Raw genomic sequence first — 21,999 nt, 5'->3', positions numbered from 1 at the left:
TTTGTGGATGTAATAAAAAAAAAAAACTTCTGAATTATATACTTTATTAGAATAAATATTAAGCATGTGCATTATATCTAAACAAAGTAACCAAAATGATATATAAAGAACCACTAGTTGGAAATTAAGCAACTCAATTATAAATACTCATGGTTCAAAATAGAATTCATAAGGAAGTTTAAAATATATTTCAGATTGAATATAATAAAAACTGAGGTTATTAAAATTTGGCAGAATTCAACAAATGGAAGTAGAACAAATTGACATCCACATACCTAAAAGGAACCTTGAATTATACTTTGTACCATATGTAAAAATTTACTCAACTTGTATCATAGATCTAAAAGCATTACAAAACCTCAAACAGCAACTGATCTAGAGGAGAATATAAGTGGGATATCTTTCCATTTGTCTTTTAAAATTTCTTTTAAAACTTTTGAAGTTTTAGTGTGGACATCTTATACCTGTTTGGTTAAATTTATTCTAAAATATTTTACCCTTTTTGATCCTTTTTGCTACTACTGCAAAGGGATTTTTTTTTTTTACACTAATTTCGTTTTTGGATTGTTGCTAATGTATAGAAATACAACTGATTTTTGTGTATTAATTGACCTTTTCTTAAGACTAACACTATATAACTAACTGTTTTTTAATTTACCAAGATGGTGTTCAGCTAAAAGAATAATAATTGTATTCTCACCTGCTCATGACTAATTACCTCATATAAAATATTTAGTTTTTTAATCATTCACATATAATTGAATGGCCAAATTATAAGTAAATGTCAGAAGTAAAAAAATGTAAATGTTGTTTGTGCACACCATAAACATACTTTAAATGTACATTAATTCAAACAAAAATATTTTGAGATTAGAAGAGGAATGAGTAAATTTTACCAAAGATTTCCAAGGTTTGAATTTTATTTTCTATATAGCAATTAACAACCTGGTTATGAAATCTTCTTCAAAAGGAAATTAGCCCTAAAAAAATAATGTTAACCATTACCCAAAATGATCATTAGGGTAGACCACCATCTGAAGCAGCATGTACAGTCCTCATAATAAGTAGCTGCAAAGTCTTTAAGATGCACACTCTTATCAGAGAGATGACAACCACAAAAGCAGCTAATGGTAGGAAGAAGTCCAAACTTCCTGATTTTCTGAATAAGTGAGCCTCTATCTACCTCTTGAAATTCTTTATACCACAGCATACACTACAGCCAAATATGATAGATTTCAGTTTCTAGAACATGTCATGCCCTCTCTTGCCTAGAATTTTTTTACATACAATCTTCTTGCTACCTGAAATGTTGTCCCTGACCCTTCATATAACTAGCTTCTTTTTATCCTTTGGGTTTTATCTTAAACATCCCTTCCTTAGGGATATATTTATCTACTCTAGACTAGGTTAAGCCCTTTGATTGTATGCTCCCACAGCATCCTGTTATTCCCCTAGCATTACATTAATCATTCATTATTGAAACTACAAACACCAAGAGGTTAGACACTGAAAATGACTTGTTCACTGCCTCATCCCTAATGCCTAACATGGTGCTTGGCAACACGGTAGGTGCTGAATAAACAAATAAATGAATGGTAGAATTAGATTAGTCCCAGAAACAGTCTTATATCAGCATTACTGCTCATTTGCCCAATAAGAATTTCTCATGAATAATAACAGTACACACATCGTCACTAGGTGATAGCTCAGACAGTCAGATTTTTTTTTTTAGATTTTTTTTTTAATTAAGCAATATTGTTATGCATGATAAGTAGTAGCATAGGTGTTTGTTTCCCCTAGGTAATACCTTTAATGCCTTGGAACCCAAAGATAACAGAGCTCTAGAGAAAAGTTCACAAATTGAAAATCAAATTCATTTAACATTTATATTTCTATAAAGCACTATATATGGTTGCAGAATTATTATTTCTGGTAAACTCTCTAAAGTTTCAGAAGGTATCCTGAAGGCTAATTCCTGACAGGTCTCTAAAAGCATTGAGCCAAGCTAAGGTCAGAGAACGGAGAAGGCAATGGCACCCCACTCCAGTATTCTTGCCTGGAAAATCCCATGGATGGAGGAGCCTGGTAGGCTGCAGTCCATGAGGTCGCTAAGAGTCAGACATGACTGAGCGACTTTACTTTCACTTTTCACTTTCCACTTTCATGCATTGGAGAAGGAAATGGCAACCCACTCCAGTGTTCTTGCCTGGAGAATCCCAGGGACAGGGTAGCCTGGTGGGCTGCCGTCTGTGGGGTCACACGGAGTCGGATACAACTGAAGCGACTTAGCAGCAAGGTCAGAGAAAGGGAAGCAAGGCCCTGCAGGTTGCCACTTTTTCTCCCCACATGGGAGGAAATATCTTCCTAGAAACGTCCATGTTACAAAAAGCCTCTATAGTACATTTCTTTTTTTGATTTTTTCAAAAAAGGAGTGTTTTTTAATAGAGCTTCTTCTTAGATACTCAAATTCAAGATTTATAACTATGTGAGTTGGATCAGTGATATTTGAGAACACTGCTCATTTCCTACTCATATTAATTCAGTTTTGAATAACTTTGACAAAAGCCCCTGAGAATTTTCAGTTCAAATTTTAGGATATAAGATGGGCCTTTGCTGCTTTCCACTTGAAAAAGCATTTTAAGCATTTATAACAATTTCCCTCACTGGGTTTTGATACAGAAAAAGAATGTATTGTAAAGTGCTATGGGGAAAAATATAACTGTTATTGCCATTCTTTTCCTCTGTAAAAAAAATAAATTCTTACCATAGCTTCAGGGTTTATCTACTGATTTCTGAACTTCTATAAATCTGGCTATGGATATTTTACCCTGGGTGACCATGCCTGGAAAGTTTGCCACCTATTTTATTCCCCCCCTCATATGAGCAAATTTTCTCAGAGCATATGTTCTGATATTATTTTATAGGCCCTATGAAGACTCTGAAAAATATATTAGCTACATTCTATTAAATTAGAGGTAAATAAAGTAGCCAAAGTTCATACCAAGCAACACTGTTACAGATTTCAGATAATATATGTATTTTTTCTCTTTTTCATTTTTTTAATTCTGAAAGCATGACAGCATATTTACAGATAATACAGAACAAAGCTACATATATATTCTAATTACTTTTTACGCAGATAAATTAAGATGTTTAGTTGGAGTTTCAATATCAAACTCTCAAAAATTAATAGAATAAATATACAGAAAATCAGAAGGATATAGTAGACCTGAACTGAAAGGCACTATGAACCAATTCAACATAATTATGAATTATACAATTTTCACACAATAACAGGATACAAATTCTATTCAAGTTCTCATAGATTATAAACTAGGAGACACTGGAACATATCCAAGGACATAAAACAAAGTGCAAAAATTTCATGGTCTAAAGGTATTGAATCATACAGTCTGTTCTCTTATCACTATTAAATTATGTTAGAGATCAGTATCAAAATATATCTGAAAATAACCCACATATTTTCAAGTGCAATATGACATTTACATAGAGAGATCTTTGACTTAGTCATTGAAAGCCTCAATAAAGTTTGAAGACTAAATAAACGCAGAGGGTAATTGCAGAGAAGAAAGCATTCAAATGAGGAATTAGTTTTGAGAAATTATCAAAGATACTTTAAAAAAAACATATATTTGGAAATTAAATGTCCACTTTTAAATGATGGGTGTATTTAAGAAGCCGTGACAAGGAAAACTGGGAAAATTAGAAAATTCAGATAATATATTTTTAACTCTTTGGAAGTGTTTTTACAAAGTCACAGTTATTCTCCAGAGCTGAAAGAATAAAGTCAATGCCTTTGTGTCTGTGGCCTACCTGGTTAGAAAAAAAGTCAGCATAAGATTTAGAGAAGAGGCAGAAGTAAGAGAAGATGTACTCAGTGGATATTTTAGTCATGTGAAAAAGCAAGTTAAAGCTAAGTTTAAACCATCTGAGTTTTCTATACCGAATATTAAAGTTTATTTCTTTATATGTTAGGACTTCTAGGTCAGGCATAGACACACTATTGATAAGGAAGTCACAACTGTGTTGTTTCACTTGAAAAACAATTCTTTAGCTCTTAGGGTTCATTGAGATTATGCCTCTTCACATTTACCTTCATAAGTAAGTAAGTGTGTGCTAGTCGCTCAGTCGTGCCCGACTCTGTAACCGCATGGACTGCAGCACACCAGGCTCCTCTGTCCATGATATTTTCCAGGCAAGGATACTGGAGTGGTTGCGATTTGCTTCTCCAGGGGATCTTCCCAACCCAGGGATCGAACCCAGGTCTCCTGCACTGCAGGCAGATTCTTTACCAACTGAACTACAAGGGAAGTCCTACCTTCATAAGGGTTAAGATAAATGGTTTAAGTATTGCCAGAATGAATAGCAAGCAGTAGAAGAAGATAAAGACAGTAGAGAGTACAAGAAGGAAGGAGGAAGAAAGGTGAAAAGACTGAAAGGAGAGGGTAAAGTCAAGGAAGGAGAGAGGAATTAGTATAATGGAGTAGAGGTTTAAAAAAAAGGGAAAGTGCTGGATCCTTGCTTTTACCCTACCTTTAAGGTCCAGACTGCAAGAGTACATTACAAAGAAGATCCTCTAATAGTAAGAAAATATCAGATAATATCAGACCCTATTATGGAGAGACAAAATATGGTGAGCTTCCTACTCTGGTACCAGACTGCTTTGTCTGTGTGGCAGTAAAATTTATATAAATATCCTTTCTTTTACACTGATTCTGGTAGCCATTCTTAATTCCCTTTCCTCAACTTTTCACAGTAGGCTCTGGGAACCAATGTTACAGCCTATCCTATGTCCTATGCTACTAATGGAAAATCATGTAATTAATGATTATGCAGAGATTGTTGTTAAAACTTATTACAATCATTACTTTTCCCCAAAGTTATACTACAGCAGTATACTATAACATATGATGCCAAATTCTGAAGGGATATGTATCTTAACCACTCAATAAATTTATAATTTATTTCATTTATACTTAAGAATTTACTCACAGTCTATCTACATCCTAAATTTCCATTAATTTTTTAAGTGGAGGTGAAGTGGCTAAAGCCTCCTAACATTATGCTAAGTGTCAGACATTGTGTTCAGTGTTTCTCAGGCTGTTCAAAAAGTGCATTTTATATAAAGACGTGTTATACTGCACAGCAAAGGAAACAACTGCAAAATGATAATGCAATCTGTGGTTTGGTAGAAAATATTTGCAATCCCTATATTTGTAAAGGTGATAATATCCAAAATATTTAATAAACTCCAACAACTCAATAGCAAATGTCTCAAATAGGCATTTATCAAAAATATATATACAAATGGTCAATAGGTTCATGAAGAGATTATTCAACATCACTGATCAACAAGGAAATGGAAATCAAAAACACAGTGAGATAACACCTCATATCTGTTAGGATGGCTGTTATTAAAAAGATAATTTTTTTAACAGGTGTTGGTGAAGATGTGGATAAAAAGGGAACCCTTGTATACTATAGGTGGGAATGTAAATTGGTACAAACATTATGGAAAATAGTATAAAGGATACTCAAAAAATTAAAAATACAATTATTCTGTGACCCAGCAATCCCACGTCAGGATATAAATCTGGAGGAAATGAAATCAGTGTGTTAAAGAGACATAGCAGCATTACTCACAACAGCCAAGATCTGAAAACAATCTGTGTCCACTGACAGATGAATGGATAAAAAAATTTGTAATATATTTATACAAAATGGTCCAGTTTTAAAAAGGAAATCCTGCCATGCAACGACATGGATAAAACTGGAGGGCATTATGCCAACTGAAACAAGCCAGTCACAGAAGGGCAAATACTGTATGATTGATTCCACTTATATGAGGGAAAATAGGCAAAGTCATAGAAACAGAGAGAAGAATGGTGGTTTCCTGGTGCTGGAAGCAGGAGGCAATAGGGCATTGTTATTCAGCGGGGATAGCTCAGCTGGTAAAGAATCTATCTGCACTGCAGGAGACCCCAGTTCCATTCTTGGGTCGGGAAGATCTCCTGGAGAAGGAAAGGCTACCCACTCCAGTATTCTTGGGCTTCCCTGGTGACTCAGCTGGTAAAAAATCCACCTGCAATGCGGGAGGTTCTATCCCTGGGTTGGGAAGATTCTCTGGAGAAGGGAACAGCTACCCACTCCAGTATTCTGTCCTGGAAAGTTGCGTGGACTGTATAGTACATGGGATCGCAAAGAGTTGGACACGACTGAGTGACTTTCACTTTTCATACAAGATGAACAAGTTCTAGAGATCTGCTGTAAAATATAGTACCTATAGTTAAAGTATACACTTAAAATTTATTACAAGGATAGATCTTAAGTCTTTTTTACAACAATAAAGAAAAAGTTAACAGGTAAATTACTGGTAAAGGAGCTGAGAGGCAAAGTGCCATAGGGATGATGATCTTTTCTTTGAGATAAAGAAAGTACTACAATTCTCTGGACTGATACTAACATTTTTTTAATGATTTTTCCTTGATGGCAAATAGGTGGTATGATTTTCTTCCCTTCTCTTTCTAGATCCTAACCTTCACGTGCTTATCCCATGCAACTCAACAGATCTCCAAGATCTTGACTGGTCTTTAGTCTGCCTTATCTGGACCTATCCTCTCTTACCAGTGTCCTAGATTCAGCTTCTTTCTCCCCTCAAGCCCCAACTCTCTACTCAAAACTTCTCTGTTTAGTGTCCCAGGATGGCGAGTGAAAGAGGGAGGGTTAAGAAACAAAGATTTCTATTTTCTAAGATTAAGATGAGAGGAGTTTTAACAAGGGAATCACGACAATATCATACAGCAAATCCTTAAAGAAACTTCCCATGGCTTACCATTAATGATTTAACTACATTCTAACTCCTTATATTGTCATTTAAAGTCACCTAAAATCTGTCCTGACTGTCCCTTCTAGTGAGAATCCTATTTCTACATTTCATAAAGGTTTCTGCTTCAGCCCTACTGTTCCACAAATTGTGCAATGAACTAAGCTCTTTCTCACTCTTAATGTCTCACTCCATGCTAACATCACTATCTGTTCCAAGAAGCCTTTCCCAATCACATGAGCTCACTTCAATATGATCATCCACTGAGATTTAATAGATGATATCATATACATATCCATTTAAGTTAATACATACCTGGTATTCTGTAACATTTCTTTCCTTTCCTAATGAAACTTTATTAAAAGAAATAACCACTTTGTTTCCTCTTATGCTGCTAACAATATGTAGGACGTATAGAAAGAGCTTAGTGAATAACTGTTGGATTAAATTTTTATTCTACACCATCATATATTTTTTTCTATGACTGTGTCACTGCCACTTTTATTTTCCTGTAAACAGATTGCAGATGATTGTTTTGACCAAAATTACCATTGCAATGTGTCTTCTATATGGGTTCTACTGCCAAGAATATAAACCCAGTCAGATTTTGTTAATTTACAAACGATGTCTGTTTTCACACATCAACTCTCTCACATTTCCTCTGAAGAAAATAAAGTAACCTGATTAAACTTTAAGAAAAACAGATCTATTCCAATGCCAGTTTCTTAATTGCTCATCCATATAGAAGTTCAAATATCATATTTTGATGAAAATAGAGAAAAGCACCTAGAAACTAATGTATCCTTAACTGACATGATGAAAGAGAGATCTATATCATTTAATTTGTTATTAAGCTCTAGAATATATAGCCATTTACAAGATATTTATGGATTTTGTAAATGTGCTAAAACCTTGATTCAGTACTGAATCAGCTACTACTATGCATCAATTTTATTTCCTTATTTTCACTTCAAAGAATAATTTCCATTTAACAGCTAATGAAATCATGAGATTTGATGTAATAGACTTCCAAACACATTGGAAGGGGGAAGTATTATTTCTAAGAAATACTAATATGAGTTGTTTTAGTTATCAAAATATCTATATGGATGTATGGAGCACTAGAATTTTAAAGAAGAGGCTAATGCATGATAATAACTATCAAATGGTATGAGAAGAAGCTTCTAATATCTATCTTATTTTATTTGCTTTAAAGACAAATTTTGTGCCACTTTGCTTTCTAAAATAAATGAAGATACTATTTGCCAATTGAGTTTTATAACAAGTTTTGGTTGCTCTATGAGGCTGAAATATATAATTAAGTAGAAATGAACTATCAGTTCTACTTTTAATCAAGTAACAATTTTGTTACATTAAGATGAAAATAAGGAAGAGAAGGAATTTGAGCACAGTCTTAATAGCCAAAACACAGTGTATGATTAGTTAAATGGCCCAAGTAACAGACAACAAAGAAAGCCTGCTTTGACTTGTAAACACTCAGATAATTCATAAAAAGCAATATTTTCCTTTAAATTCCCGCAATAAATATCACTTAAATTAATACTAATTGAATGTTCCTATGCCCCTGCTACTACGATAGGTGCCAGAAACACAAAAAGGTGTACTATATCCTTCCCATCTTAAAGGAACTCATAGTCTAGCAGAAGAGAAATGTTTAAACAAAATTTGCAGTATAATATGATGTTATACAGTCTTCCCAGTGGTGCTAATTGTAAAGAACTTGCCTGCCAAGGCAGGAGACATAAGAGATGCAGGTTTGATCCCTGAGTCAGAAAGATCTCCTGAAGGAGGGCATGGCAGCCCACTCCAGTATTCTTGCCTGGAGAATTCCTTAGACAGGGGAGCCTGATGGGGTATGGTCCATAGGGTCACAAAGAGTCATACATGACTGAAGTGACTGAGCACGCATGCATGCATGATGTTATACAGATCAGTTCAGTTTCTGGCAATAAATAAATTTAAATATCTCCCTCTAAAAAATACATGGGAGTGGTGGATAAATTATAACACAAAAGTTTCCAGAATTTGTTAAAGAAAGTTATCTTCAGATTTAACATGAATGTCAAGTTTCAATTAGCATTTAGAATGGAGAGAAGGGGGAAGAATCATAGTGAAATTAAAGAAAACCAAAGACAAAGAGGTCTTAAAAGCAACTAATGAGAAAAGACATGTTAACTTCAAAGGGTTGTCAACTGGACTGGTAGCAGACTTCTGAACAGCAAAAACAGAACACAGAAGACAAATTTAATAACATTAAGCACTAAGGAAGATAAATAATAACCTAGAATAGGATATCCAGGTAAACCAATATTCAAGAATGAGGGCAAATATAGATTCAGACAAACAAAAAGAATAAACAGTGAGTAAAGAAAGAAGTACCCGTAGATAAATCAGAAGAAACACTATCTGCCTAAAACAAGAGCAAAAATCATGATGTAGTCATCCTTGAGAGGATATGAAAACAAAGTGGAACTAAAATCTGGGCATAACATGAACAAAATGAAACATGTCTTCTAAGTTAAAGCAATCTAAGGATGTTGATATTGCCCAAGAGAGTAGAAATACTGGTTAATATACACTGCGTTAAGTGAGGTGTGCATGTTAAACATTTCATGGTAATGACTGAAAAGAAACAAAATACAAAGATAAATTCCAAACCAATAGTAGGAACAAAAAGGGAATGAACACATTAAATGTTCTCCATTAAGCACTTGTAGAAGTGAGAAATAGATTTAAGGGCCTAGATCTGATAGATAGAGTGCCTGATGAACTACGGAATGAGGTTCGTGACATTGTACAGGAGACAGGGATCAAGACCATCCCCATGGAAAAGAAATGCAAAAAAGCAAAATGGCTGTCTAGGGACGCCTTACAAATAGCTGTGAAAAGAAGAGAGGTGAAAAGCAAAAGAGAAAAGGAAAGATATAAGGATCTGAAGCAGAGTTCCAAAGAATAGCAAGAAGAAATAAGAAAGCCTTCTTCAGTGATCAATGCAAAGAAATAGAGGAAAAGAACAGAATGGGAAAGACTAGAGATCTCTTCAAGAAAATTAGAGATACAAAGGGAACACTTCATGCAAAGATGGGCTCGATAAAGGACAGAAATGGTAAGGACCTAACAGAAGCAGCAGATATTAAGAAGAGGTGGCAAGAATACATGGAAGAACTGTACAAAAAAGATCTTCATGACCCAGATAATCATGATGATGTGATCACTAATCTAGAGCCAGACATCTTGGAAAGTGAAGTCAAGTGGGCCTTAGAAAGCATCACTACGAACAAAGCTAGTGGAGGTGATGGCATTCCAGTTGAGCTGTTTCAAATCCTGAAAGATGATGCTGTGAAAGTGCTGCACTCAATATGCCAACAAATTTGGAAACTCAGCAGTGGCCACAGAACTGAAAAAGGTCACTTTTGATTCCAATCCCTCAGAAAGGCAATGCAAAAGAATGCTCAAACTACCACACAACTGGACTCATCTCACATGCTAGTAAAGTATTGCTCAAAATTCTCCAAGCCAGGCTTCAGCAATATGTGAACCGTGAACTCCCTGATGTTCAAGCTGGTTTTAGAACAGGCAGAGGAACCAGAGATCAAATTGCCAACATCTGCTGGATCATGGAAAAAACAAGAGAGTTCCAGAAAAACATCTATTTCTGCTTTATTGACTATGCCAAAACCTTTGACTGTGTGGATCACAATCAACTGTGGAAAATTCTGAAAGAGATCGGAATACCAGACCACCTGACCTGCCTCTTGAAAATCTGTATGCAGGTCAGGAAGCAACAGTTAGAACTGGACATGGAACAACAGACTGGTTCCAAATAGGAAAAGGAGTACGTAAAGGCTGTATATTGTCACCCTGCTTATTTAACTTCTATGCAGAATACATCATGAGAAGCGCTGGACTGGAAGAACACAAGCTGGAATCAAGATTGCCGGGAGAAATATCAATAACCTCAGATATGCAGATGACACGACCCTTATGGCAAAAAGTGAAGAGGAGCTAAAAAGCCTCTTGATGAAAGTGAAAGAGGAGAGTGAAAAAGTTGGCTTAAAGCTCAACATTCAGAAAACGAAGATCATGGAATCTGGTCCCATCACTTCATGGGAAATAGATGGGGAAACAGTGGAAACAGTGTCAGACTTTATTTTGGGGGGCTCCAAAATCACTGCAGATGGTGACTGCAGCCATGAAATTAAAAGAGGCTTACTCCTTGGAAGAAAAGTTATGACCAACCTAGATAGTATATTCAAAAGCAGAGACATTACTTTGCTGACTAAGGTCCACCTAGTCAAGGCTATGGTTCTTCCTTTGGTCACGTATGGATGTGAGAGTTGGACTGTGAAGAAGGCTGAGCACCGAATAATTGATGCTTTTGAAGTGTGGTGTTGCAGAAGACTCTTGAGAGTCCCTTGGACTGCAAGGAGATCCAACCAGTCCATTCTGAAGGAGATCAACAACAGAGGATGAGATGGCTGGATGGCATCACGGACTCGATGGATGTGAGTCTGAGTGAACTCCGGGAGATGGTGATGGACCGGGAGGCCTTGCGTGCTGCAATTCATGGGGTCACAAAGGGTTGGACACGACTGAGCGACTGAACTGAACTGAAGCACTTGTAACATGAAAACAACAAAACTAACTAATATAGGACATAAACTCTATGTAAATCAAAGCCTTCAGAGAAAAGGCAGAATTTGAACTGTCTTGAAATAAAAGTGTTCACCTGGAAGATGATGAAAAGTTGCAGGCAAATTGTTTCCCATCTGCACTACTAGGGAAGCCAATAAATATGTATATTTATTTCTAAATTATTAATATTCTACCCTACTTAGCATTGCATACATTAAAACTGACAAAAATAGAAATTAAAAAGAATGAGAATTGACATTACTTAATGATATAAAATATTGTTACTATGAATATAATTACTATCATCACTTTTAAAGTTCTGAATGCTTAGTTTTTAAATAGCTTGGTAATCGTTATTACTATATGCAATTATACTACTATCCTAAGATACAACAGATTTCTCAAGAGGCAGGTTAGGTGGTCTGGTGCTGGAGGAGAAGGGGACGACAGAAGGATGAGATGGCTGGATGGCATCTGAGTGAACTCCAGGAGATGGTGATGAACAGGGAGGCCTCGCGTGCTGCGATTCATGGGGTCGCAAAGAGTCAGACATGACTGAGCGACTGAACTGATACAAAAGTCAAGTTCATTGTTTATAACAGCAGATGTAAACCATATTTAGGAGCTTCACAGGTGGCAGAGTGTTAAAGCATATGCTTGTCAATGAAGGAAATGCAGGAGACAGGGTTTCAATCCCTGGTTCAGGAAGATCTCCTGGAGTAGGAAGTAGCAAACCACTCCAGTATTCTTGCCTGGAAAATTCCATGGACAGAGCAGCCTGGAAGTCTATAGTCCATGGGGTAGTAAAGAATCGAACACAACTGATGACAGCACATAGCACAAAGCATATTTAAAATATTCTTTTTTATAATATAGAAAGTTTAAATCCAATTTATTTTCATATTTGATTGTTTTCATATGATTAATATTGTTTATGCATATTACATACTTTTACATTGCTTTGTAGCTGACAAAAAGTTTATAGAATTATAAACTCTGAAACGTTCTGTTTGCTTATTTAAGCTTACATCATTAGTATTATGTTAAATCTAAGACTTTTTTAACAAGAATGTTAAGATGCCTTTTTTAAATATAAATTTATTTTCCATTTTGTGAAGTTGAATTTACTTAAAACTAGATATTATCCAAAAATCCATTTCAGTTCAGTACAGTTCAGCTCAGTCGCTCAGTCATGTCCGACTCTGTGCGACCCCATGAATCGCAGCACGCCAGGCCTCCCTGTCCATCACCATCTCCCAGAGTTCACTCAGAATCATATCCATCGAGTCCGTGATGCCATCCAGCCATCTCATCCTCTGTTGTCCCCTTCTTCTCCTGCCCCCAATCCCTCCCAGCGTCAGAGTCTTTTTCCAATGAGTCAACTCTTCGCATGAGGTGGCCAAAGTACTGGAGCTTCAGCTTCAGCATCATTCCTTCCAAAGAAATCCCAGGGCTGATCTCCTTCAGAATGGACTGGTTGGATCTCCTTGCAGTCCAAGGGACTCTCAAGAGTCTTCTGCAACACCACACTTCAAAAGCATCAATTCTTCAGTGCTCAGCCTTCTTCACAGTCCAACTCTCACATCCATACGTGACCAAAGGAAAAACCATAGCCTTGACTAGGCGGACCTTAGTCGGCAAAGTAATGTCTCTGCTTTTGAATATACTATCTAGGTTGGTCATAACTTTTCTTCCAAGGAGTAAGCCTCTTTTCATTTCATGGCTGCAGTCACCATCTGCAGTGATTTTGGAGCCCCCCCAAAATAAAGTCTGACACAATTTCCACTGTTTCCCCATCTATTTCCCATGAAGTGATGGGACCAGATTCCATGATCTTCGTTTTCTGAATGTTGAGCTTTAAGCCAACTTTTTCACTCTCCTCTTTCACTTTCATCAAGAGGCTTTTTAGCTCCTCTTCACTTTTTGCCATAAGGGTTGTGTCATCTGCATATCTGAGGTTATTGAAATTTCTCTCGGCAATCTTGATTCCAGCTTTAGGAAGGCATATGTAAGCTGGAAGCAACAAAGGACTAAGGGCACTATAGTCAACTCTAAACAAATCATGACATATTTATAAACCACAATATTATCTAACAGTCAAATCAATATAGTATAGCTACAGATATCAATATGAATGAAACACAAAAATATACCATTAAGCAAAAGGAGTTGTAGCATATATTTAGTATAATAATTTATGGAAAGCTTAAAATCACAAAATAGTATATATTATTCATAGATGCATGTATGTAATAAAATATAAAAAATGTATAGGAGTAATAGATTCAGTTTATAGCAGCAACCCCCTCTGGGAGAAAATAAGGAAGGCAGAGAACACTAAAGAGGGAACATAGGGTATTTCAAAAGTTCTGATAATATTCTATGGCTTAAGCTCAATATTGGGTTTGAGTATCCTGGTGTTCATTGTGTTATTTTTTTATACATTTTAAATATTTATTTAAGATTACTCTTTATAAAGAAAAAGGAGCAAGTAAAAAATGACTGATGGAGTTTCTCAAAGGAATAAGAGAAATAAGAGAGATCTTACAGAATTTAAGAAAAAAATTTCAAATACTTAAGGGTCAATAATGTCAAATAACAGAGATGAGAGCATGAAGTCACAGAAATTAAGAACTGAAAAATCATTTCCGTGGAGTGATGGCAGTGGAAACTTAATTACAAAAGGTCAAAGAATGAATAGGGGGCAACCTACAAAATGAACAAGAACTTCCCTTAACAAATCTAGAAATGTTGGATGAATTATCACAAAATAAGTTTACATACTAAACTCCAAAGAAAGAAAGGGAAATACCCAGGTGGCAGAAACCAAGTTGTAGGATATCAGGTACTGTCTTAGTGGTATGGAGAGTCCCAAGACACAGATACATACACTAAAGGGAAATAAGGTTTTAAATCCACTCATGAGGCTCTTGAAATAGGTAACTTTAAGCAAAGCAGCTGAATAAAGGTGGAAAAAGGGAAAAGGAGATTTCACTCGTGTGTGTGCAAAGTCGCCTCACTTGTCTCTGACCCTTTGTGACACCATGGACTGTAGCCTGCCAGGCTCTTTTATCCATGGGTTTGATCCAATAGACGTGGGTTTGATCCCTGGGTCAGGAAGATTCCCCGGAGAAGGACATGGCAACCCATTCCAGTATTCTTGCCTGGAGAATCCCATGCACAGAGCCTGGCAGGCTACAGTCCATGGGGTCGCAAAGGGTCAGATACAACTAAGTGACTTGCACAGACTATAGCATGTCAGGCTTCCCTCACCTTCATTAGCCTCTGGAGTTTGCTCAAAATCATGCCCATTGAGTCAGTGATGCTATCCAGGCACCTCATCCTCTGTCACCCTCTTCTTCTTCCACCCTCAATCTTTCCCAGCATCAGTGTCTCTGCCAATGAGTCAGCTCTTTGCATCAGATGGTCAAAGAATTGGAACTTCAGCTTCAGCATCAGTCCTACCAATGAACATTCAGGGTTGATTTCCTTTACGGTTGACTGATTTGATCTCCATGCAGTCCAAGGGACTCTCAAGAGTCTTCTCCAGCACCACAATTCAAAAGCATCAATTATTCAGCGCTCAGCCTCCATTATGGTCCAACCTCACATCCACGCATGTTTACTGGAAAAACCATAGCTTTAGCTTTGACTATATGAACCTCTGTCAGCAAAATAATGTCTCTGCTTTTTAATGTGCTTAGGTTTGTCATAGCTTTTCTTCCAAGGAATGGCATCTGTCAACTTCATGGCTGCAGTCACCATCTTCAGAGATTTTTTTTAGCCCAAGAAAATAAAATCTGTCTCTGTATACACTTTTTCCCCATCTATTTGCTGTGAAGTGATGGGGCCAGATCCCATGATCTTAATTTTTTGAATGTGGAGTTTTAAGCTGTATCTGTACATTTTCAAACCCTTTTCCTGTTTAGGTTATTATAGAACATTAAGCTGCATTCCCTGGGCTATACATCAACAGAGGAATGGATACAGATGTGGTACACAAATATACAATAGAATATTACTCAGCCACTAAAAAAAATAAAGTAATGCCATTTTCAGCAACATGAGTGGACCTGGAGATTATCATACTAAGTGAAGTAATTCATATAGATAAAAACAAATATCATATATTATTGCTTACTTGCAGAATAAAAATAAATGATACAAATGAATTCATTTATAAAACAGAATTTATAAGCCTTCTCTGGTGGCTCAGATGGTAAAGAGTCTGCCTGCAATGCAGGAGACCCAGGTTCAATCTCTGGTTCAGGAACATCGTCTGGAGAAGAAAATGGCAACCCACTCCAGTATTCTTGCCTGGAAAATCCCATGGACAGAGGAGCCTGGTAGACTACAGTCCATGGGGTCACAAAGAGTTGGACAGGACTGAGCAACTTCACTTCTTTCACATAAAACAGAAACAAACTCATAGACTTAAAGAACATACAATAATTTTAGTAAAAGTTCCAGATGAAAAAAAAAAAATTTTTAATGGGAAAGAGAGGATATCCAAAATGGCAATGGTTAGAAATTTCTGGAAATGTATTTTTTAAAAATGAATCTTCAAACTGAAGTATGCCAATACCTAAGCAGAACTGAAATGATAATAATACTGTGCTATGTGCTGTGCTCAGTTATGTCTGACTCTTTGTGACCCCATGGACTGTAGGCCACTAGGCTGTTTTGTCTATGGAGTTTTCCAAGCAAGAATACTGGAGTGGGTTGCCATTTCCTACTCCAGGGGATCTTCCCGACCCAGGGATCAAACCCACATCTCTTGCATCTCCTTCATTGGCAGGTGGATTCTTTACCACTGTGCCACCTGGGAAGCCCCAATGCCCAGTAATAATGCTACTAACAACAATAGTGATAGCAACTATTATAATTCAGTAAAATTTAGTGAAACTTCAGGACACTAAATAAAATCAAAATAGAAAAATCAAACTATAAAAAGGGAGAGGGAAAAGATTTCCTATGAAGAAAGAATAGCTAGAATGAGAGCAAACTTTTTGGCAGTAAAAGAGACTGTCAGAGCAGTGGAAGTATATCTTCAGAATGCTGAAGAAAAACAACTTTCAATCTAGAAGGCCATGACCAGCTAAACTATAATTCTAAATGAAAGTGAAATAGTCATTTTAAATCAAAGGCTTAGTTTAACTAAGTTTATAAATCGTTTGTTTTAGTTCATAAATCTTTGCAGAAAGAGCTATTAACAGATATACTTTATCAAAAAGAAGAATCGAACTTAGAAGAACAGTTTGAGATGTAATAATACAAATGTATAAAAATCTTGATAAATACCAAAGAATCCATAGAATGAAGACCAATTCCTTAAATTATTAAATAAAAATACAATCAAATAGCATATTACCTTCAGAAAAAAGGAAAACCTCTAAATAACTCATGTGCCAAGTAGAAATTATAAAAATATTCCTATCTGAATTTCATTAAAGACAAAATTGGAAAAACTGAGGTATAGCCCTGGCTGTAATCAGAAATACATGGTCTTAAATGCGTGTATTAGAAAACATTTTTTTAAAAATGAATGAGATTTTAAAATTTTGTTACATATGCATATGTACCTAAATGATATGTTGATCAGTTTTACTATTTTAAGCTTTATACAAATTGTATCATTATATATATTACAAAAGATAAAGTAATAATAGAAACAAAAATGAGGTGAGTTTGGTAGGTATATGTCTTACGTTTTTTTAGTTTCTGTATCTGATATTTTGTTATCATGGGACCTTGCTGACTAGAGAGAGATCATCTTTCCTGGAGTTAGATTTCTACAGGTAGAAGCATCTATCCAATGAGCACAGCTTTCATGAGCAAACTAACCAATCTAGAGCCCATACACCCTAAATGCCTTTTTATTGTGTAGTAAAAATTGTCAGACACTAAAGTCCTTCCTTAATCACCCTAGGATCAAGCATCAGCCAATTAGGGGAAGCTCCTATACCTCTGAGCACACTGAAATTATCAAACTAATGAATCCTAAATCTGGTCAGCTGACTTATATAGCCTTGCCTATTCCTTCCCAAGAAAATCACAATAAAGGCTTTCCCACAATTCTCACTCTCCTTCTCTCTGCCTATGATTAACTCCAGTGTTCTCTCTTATGACTCTATGTGCCATGGCATGGTCTCCTCCTCTTGGGAATTGTGAATAACAAATTATATTTTCAATGGGAATCATCTCCTAATCTATTGGCCACACCATACTTAAATGAAACTTGGGTATGTTTTAAACAGAATAGAGGGAATGATGTCACCAAGATGGGGAAGTAGCAGATATTCCATTTTCCCACATAGATCAACAGTTAGACAGCTATTCACAACCAAGCACAGCTCTAGGAAAGCTCAAGGGTCCACCTTAAGAAACTTCAGCAATACAGTAGAAACAAATTTCTGAAAATAGCCATGCAAAATGGTAACAAAGAAGAGCTTGATATTACCAGCATCATCCCACCTCCTGGGCCAGCACTGCTCAACACCAAGAGGGAACTGGCCAAGTACAAAGAGTTACCCTTTCTGAGGAGAAAAAAATCCTAGTCTCCATCAAAAAACTGTTAGAATTAACAAATAAATTTAGTAACATTTTAGGATACAACAATCAATACATAAAAATTACTTCTATTTCTATACACAAATAATGAACTGTCTGAAGTAGCACCAAAAACAATAAACTACTTAAGAATCAATATAACCAAGGAAATGAAATATCTATACACTGAAAAATATGACATTAATGAAAGAAGATGCAAATAAATGAATAGATATCCCATATTTAGGAATTGAAAGAGTAAATATTGTTAAAATGTCCATTCTATCAAAAGCCATCTATAGATTCAGCACAATTCAGTTCAGTTGCTCAGTCGTGTCTGACTCTTTGCAACCCCATGAATCGCAGCATGCCAGGCCTCCCTGTTCATCACCAACTCCCGGAGTTTACCCAAACTTGTGCCCATCAAGCCAGTGATGCCATCCAGCCATCTCATCCTCCGTTGTCCCCTTCTCCTCCTGCCTTCAATCTTTCCCAGCATCAGGGTCTTTTCCAATGAGTTAGCTCTTCACATGAGGTGGCCAAAGTATTGGAGTTTCAGCTTCAGCATCAGTCCTTCCAATGAACATCCAGAACTGATCTCCTTTAGGATGGACTGGTTGGATCTCCTTGCAGTCCAAGGGACTCTCAAGAGTCTTCTCCAACACCACAATTCAAAAGCATCAATCCTTTGGAACTCAGCTTTCTTCACAATCCAACTCTCACATCCATAAATGACCACTGGAAAAACCATAGCCTTGACTAGACAGACCTTTGTTGGCAAAGTAATATCTCTGCTTTTTAATATGCTATCTGCTGCTGCTGCTGCTGCTAAGTTGCTTCAGTCATGTCCGACTCTGTGCAACCCCACAGACTGCAGCCCACCAGGCTCCCCTGTCCCTGGGTTCCTCCAGGCAAGAACACTGGAGTGGGTTGCCATTTCCTTCTCCAATGCATGAAAGTGAAAATTGAAAGTGAAGTCACTTAGTCGTGTCTAACTCCTAGTCACCTCATGGACTGCAGCCTACCAGGTTCCTCTGTCCATGGGATTTGCCAGCCAAGAGTACTGGAGTGGATTGCCATTGCCTTCTCTGGGAATATGCTATCTAGGTTGGTCATAACTTTTCTTCCAAGTAGTAAACGTCTTTTACTTCCATGACTGCAATCACCATCTGCAGTGATTTTGGAGCCCAAAAAGATAAAGTCTGACACTGTTTCCACTGTTTCCCCATCTATTTCCCATGAAGTGATGGGACCAAATACCATGATCTTTGTTTTCTGAATGTTGAGCTTTAAGTCAACTTTTTCACTCTCCTCTTTCACTTTCATCAAGAGGCTTTTTAGTTCCTCTTCACTTTCTGCCATAAGGGTGGTGTCACCTGCATATCTGAGGTTATTGATATTTCTCCTGGCAATCTTGATTCCAGTTTGTGCTTCTTCCAGCCCAGCGTTTCTCATGATGTACTCTGCATAGAGGTTAAATAAGCAGGGTGACAATATACAGCCTTGACGTACTCCTTTTCCTATTTGGAACCAGTCTGTTGTTCCATGTCCAGTTCTAACTGCTGCTTCCTGACCTGCATATACGTTTCTCAAGAGGCAGGTCAGGTGGTCTGGTATTCCGATCTCTTTCAGAATTTTCCACAGTTTATTGTGACCCAGACAGTTAAAGGCTTTGGCATAGTCAATAAAGCAGAAATGTTTTTTTATTTCTGGAACTCTCTTGTTTTTTCCATGATCCAGCAGATGTTGGCAATTTGATCTCTGGTTCCTCTGCCTTTTCTAACCCCAGCTTAATCATCTGGTAGTTCCCAGTTCACGTGTTGCTGAAGCCTGGCTTGGAGAAGTTTGAGCATTACTTTACTAGTGTATGAGATGAGTGCAATTGTGTGGTAGTTTGAGCATTCTTTTGCATTGCCTTTATTTGGGATTGGAATGAAAACTGACCTTTTCCAGTCCTGTGGCCACTGCTGAGTTTTCCAAATTTGCTGGCGTATTCAGAACAGTCACTATGAGAATTCCAATGGCATTTGTCATAGAAAAAGAAATCCTGAAATTTTTACGGGATCATAAAAATCCTGGAATAGCCAAAGCAATCTTGAGAAAGAACAAAGCTGCTGACCTCATGCTTCTAGATTTCAAATATGATACAAAGTTGTAGAAATCAAAACAGTATCATATTTGTATAAAAAGTCAACATTGACCAAAGGAACAGAGTTGAGAGCACCAAAATCAACCAACAGACTTATGAACAACTAATTTTGAAAAGGGAGCTATGGATACTCAAGAGGTAATTGGTAATCTCACCAATAAAGGACATTGAGTATGATATCACTCATATACAGAATATAAAATATGACACAAATGAACCTATCTGTGAAACAGAAGCAGACTCACAGAGAGAACAGACTCCTGGTTTCCAAGGGCAAAGAGAGTCAGGGAGGGATAGATTCAGAGTTTGAGATTAGCAGATGTAAACTATTATACATAGTATGGGTAAACAACAAGGCCCTACCGTATAGCACAGGAAACTATATTCAATATCCACTGATAAACCATAATGGAAAAGAGTATGGAAAAGTGTCTCTCTATATATATGTGTGTGTGTGTGTGTGTATATATATATATATATATATATATATATATACACACATGTATATATGCATGTATATATATATACATGTGTATATATATATATATATATACATATGTGTGTGTATGACTGAATGACTTTGCTATATAGCATAAATTAATACAGTATTGTAAATCAACTATACTTCAGTTAAAAAATTAAAAAATAAAGTTAAAAACAGAATGTTTGGAAAACTGGATAACCACATAGGAAAAAAAAAAAGAAACTGGACTATCTTATATCACTCACAAAAATTAACTAGGAATGTATTAAGCATTTAAACATAAGACAGGAAATCATAAAACTTCTGGAAAAAAATGAGAAAATCTCCTTCATAACGTTTTTGATATGACTTTTTGGATAAGACAGCAAAAGCAAAATTAAAACAAAAGTCAACAACTGAGACTATATCACACTAAAAACTTCTATACAGCAAAAGAAACAACTAACAAAATAAAGAGGTAATTTACATAATGGGAGAAAATATTTGCAATTCATATATGTAATAAGGGGCTACTATCCAAAATATATAAGGAACTCAACTGCAATAAAAAGCTCAATTGAAATATGAAATGCTCCAACATTCGAATTATAGGAGTCCCAGAAGAAGAAGACAAAAAGAAAGACCATGAGAAAATACTTGAGGAGATAATAGTTGAAAACTTCCCTAAAATGGGGAAGAAAATAATCACCCAAGTCCAAGAAACCCAGAGAGTCCCAAACGGGATAAACCCAAGGCAAAACACCCCAAGACACATATTAATCAAATTAACAAAGATCAAACACAAAGAACAAATATTAAAAGCAGCAAGGGAAAAACAACAAATAACACCCAAGGGGATTCCCATAAGGATAACAGCTGATCTTTCAATAGAAACGCTTCAGGCTAGGAGGGAATGGCAAGACATACTGAAAGTGATGAAAAAAAAAAATAACCTACAGCCCAGATTACTGTACCCAGCAAGGATCTCATTCAAATGTGAAGGAGAAATCAAAAGCTTTACAGACAAGCAAAAGCTGAGAGAATTCAGCACCACCAAACCAGCTCTCCAACAAATGCTAAAGGATATTCTCTAGACAGGAAACACAAAAAGGGTGTATAAACCCGAACCCAAAACAATAAAGTAAATGGCAATGGGATCATACTTATCAATAATGACCTTAAACGTAAATGGGTTGAATGCCCCAACCAAAAGACAAAGACTGGGTGAATGGATACATAAACAAGACCCCTATATATGTTGTCTACAAGAGACCCACCTCAAAACAAGGGACACATACAGACTGAAAGTGAAGGGCTGGAAAAAGATATTCCACGCAA

The sequence above is a fragment of the Capricornis sumatraensis genome, chromosome X (genome assembly GCF_032405125.1).
Source record: "Capricornis sumatraensis isolate serow.1 chromosome X, serow.2, whole genome shotgun sequence".
Classification (NCBI taxonomy): domain Eukaryota; kingdom Metazoa; phylum Chordata; class Mammalia; order Artiodactyla; family Bovidae; genus Capricornis; species Capricornis sumatraensis.
The sequence above is the reverse complement of the archived record's forward strand: the minus strand, read 5'-3'. Positions refer to the sequence as shown.